The sequence below is a fragment of the Neophocaena asiaeorientalis genome, unplaced genomic scaffold (assembly GCF_003031525.2).
Source record: "Neophocaena asiaeorientalis asiaeorientalis breed wild unplaced genomic scaffold, Neophocaena_asiaeorientalis_V1.1 scaffold243, whole genome shotgun sequence".
Taxonomy (NCBI): Eukaryota; Metazoa; Chordata; class Mammalia; order Artiodactyla; family Phocoenidae; genus Neophocaena; species Neophocaena asiaeorientalis.
This window is the reverse complement of record NW_020173113.1, coordinates 1,478,245-1,481,654: the sequence shown is the minus strand read 5'-3', so window position 1 is coordinate 1,481,654 and position 3,410 is coordinate 1,478,245. Positions and strand designations below refer to the sequence as shown.

Below are 3,410 nucleotides of genomic sequence, written 5' to 3'. Positions count from 1 at the left end.
CCACTATGAAAACAGTTTGGTGGTTCCTCAGAAAGTTAAACATAGGATTACTGTATGACCCAGCAATTCCACTCTTAGGTATATAGCCAAAGGAATTGGAAACAGAAACTCAAACAGATTCTTGTATGCCAAAGTTATTACAGCATTATTCAGAATAACCCAAAAGTGGAAACAACCTAAGTGTTTAACAGTGAATGGGTAAATAAAATGTGGTATATATATATACAATGGAATATTATTCATCCTTAGAAAGGAATTAAGTTCTTTTTTTTCAATTTTAAAATAAAATAGTTTATTGGTTGTGTTAAGCAATATTTTATTACTTAAAATATTATTTATTTTCAAATATTTTATCTAAGATCTTCAAAGCACTTGACAACTGATGCTGGTAACATCTATGCAATTGGCATTGCTACCATGTTTATATAGTTTCTGAAAATGAGGAAGAAAAATTTACTGTGGTTTCCAGCAGTGGAAAATTTTAAAAATCCAGAATTACTGAGACAAAATTTACTGACTAAGTTAGCCCTAAGAGCTGAAATAGAATCATTTCCCAGGTACTTCATCTTTCGTAATCTGTTACTGAAGAGATTCAGAATCTGTTCCAGTATAGAAATAGGGACAAACGGCTTCTATAAAAGAATCATTAAAAGTATAGAGAAGAGATCTATCATTCACATTATAAAAAGGAAACCGTACTCAACTCAGTCCAGAAAAATGCCAGTCTTACTGGGTTTTACTACTGGCAGAAGTTGACTGTCTTAGGATGCAATGCAACATAACTGCTGTCAACATATCGCCCAGTTGCCCAGAATATACCCTGACCTACTGGCGGATTCCACCATTTCCTAGGAAGACTATCTTGACACATGCCCAATGTCCATTTAGTTTTGTTTTCCAATTCTACTTCCCAGTAATGCCTGCCAGAATTAAATCTCATAGAACCTAGGATAGCAAGGCAGAGATGAAATCTCCTTGGGTTATAACAAAGGTTTGTTTTTTTCTTTCTATATTGCATACTTTTTCTGTCCTCAGAGACTATAAGCCCAGGATGTGCTGCTTCAAGATCTAGAATCACATCTATTTGTAATGGCTTGATAATTTTGCCTCAGCCAGATTATTGGGGAGGAATACTGAATCCATATTTCTTTAATCGCAATGAAGAGTTCAAGGTATTTTATGTTTTGATACCTGTGGTACTTCCAATATAGGGGGCACGGGTTCGATCCCTGGTCAGGGAACTAAGATCCCACATGCCAATAAATAAATAAATAAAAACACACAGTGAGCCAAATTTCTCCTATAGGTCATAGTTTGCCAACGCCTGACCTAGATAACATTTGTACTTGGATATCTGACAGGAATCTTAAAACTGAATTTATAATTATCCTGCATAAATTTGTAGATTTCTAGTCTTTCCCTTCTCAGTGAATGATGTCATCATTTTCTTGGTTGTTCATTTTAGAAACTTGAACATTATCCTTTACACTTTCTTCTCCTTTAATTCTTACACCTAAGTCCTGTTGATTCTATACTCCTACACATTTTCTAAATTTCTTCATTTCTTTCCATCTCTACTTCACCATGCTAGACCAACTCACCCTCATCCTACCTGGACTTCTGCAATTGTCTTTATACTAGTCATCCTGTTTCCTCTCTTGACCATCTCTAATTCATCGGTGGCAGAAACTACCAGTTGTCTTCCAACATCCACTCCCTTTCTTCCAAAGTAATAGACTTCTTAGCTGGCCACAGAGCCGTCTAGGGAAAAACCCCTCACTTTCCCAAACTCCTTTGCAGCTAGATGTGGCCATTGGGCTAAGTTCTTGTTAACAAAACAAAATGGTAGTGACATATAGAATTTCCAGGTGCCCTTCTTGTTGGTTGAGATGTGGCTTTGGTGTTGCACAATCTTGGACAATGCTGGTAAGGGCAATAATGTTGGGATGGCAGAAGAAGAAGATAGATGGAGCCTGGGTTCCTAATGACTTTTAGGAGCAATATCGAATTCCACTCAGACTTTATCTTACTTACGCCATTGTTATTTTGAGTCTGTGTTACACTTAGCCAAAACTATAATCTAATGAAAACACCGTCTTCCACATAATAGCTAGAGTGATTGTCTAAAAACACAAATCTTGTCAGATCAATTCCTAATTTTATTTAAAACCCTTCTGTGGCTGCCCATCAATGAATGGGTGAATACCAAAATTCTTAATATTGCTCACAAGACTGTGCAATCCAGCCCCTGCTCGTTTCTTTAGCTTCCTTTTGCACCTTAAGGCTCCAAGGCTCCAAGCACGCTGGCTTAATCTTAGTTAGGTCTTTCCTAATCAAAGTGTTTCTTAAATATCCTGTTTTCTTTGCTTAGAATGCTCTTTCTCTCCTTTTCTACCTGGCCCACTCCTACTCATCTATCAAGTCTCAGATAAAACATCATTTCCTTAAGAAAGCCTTGATCATTCCCCACCCTGCCCCATTCTCCCAAACTAGGTAAGGGTTTTCCCTGTTTTATCCACTCCAAATACCCCTTCCCCTTTTTGTTAATACTTGTCTCAATTGCAATTTAAATTGTTACTAAATAATTAACAGTAATTCAAATAATCCTATACTGGATTTTCAGATTTATGAGTCCGTCTTATTCACTCCAGCACCTGGCACAGTACCTGGCACATGGTAAGCAGCGCAGTTTAATACCTGCTATTTGGTAGACACTAAGTACGTAGTACTAATTATTATTACTGGAGTATAAGGACAGCTTCTACCTCGATTAAAGCTACCTCCTGAGACAATTGGCTTAGTGACAGCTTTTAAAAGAATCTGAATCCAAGGCTACTGAAAATTAAAAAGAGGTACGTTATTCACCTTAGGTCAATAAGTTAAAATTGGTTTTTATTTGCCATTTGTCAAACTCAAAAGGTATTTTAACTCAAAGGAAAGTTTATAGTTAAAAGTGGTTAGTGGATATCTTCTATAAAGTATGTAATTTGGAATGAACAGCAGGAGGAAGGGAAATATTTTAGGTAGGTTTAAAGTAAAAGAGTGCAAAGAATAAAATAAATATCTTATTTGGGAGTCATAGGGAGGAAATTGCTTTAATCTAAGATATTTAGTGCCTTTCTATTATGGTTGGCACTAGATTAGCTACTACATTCTTTTCTTAAATTAATACTTAAATGTATTTATATATGTGTGTATATATATATATATATATACACATACACACACATGCATACAGGTATTATACAAGTGCTTGCCTAGAAAATGTGTCTACATATATGGTTACTCAATAAATAATCATAGTAGAAATAAACTCCTTAATAATGAAAACTTCATGTACAAACAAATAATTAAAAATATTGATGACTATCTACATTATACCAGTGGAACACCAGTGCAGTGCTAATTGA

At 35.5% G+C, this 3,410-nt stretch overlaps 1 pseudogene; it reads right to left on the bottom strand.

The window, feature by feature from the left end:
* Positions 1-579: 579 nt before the first annotated feature.
* LOC112398807 (tripartite motif-containing protein 60-like) lies at positions 580-1,666 on the bottom strand (annotated as a pseudogene).
* Positions 1,667-3,410: the final 1,744 nt, after the last annotated feature.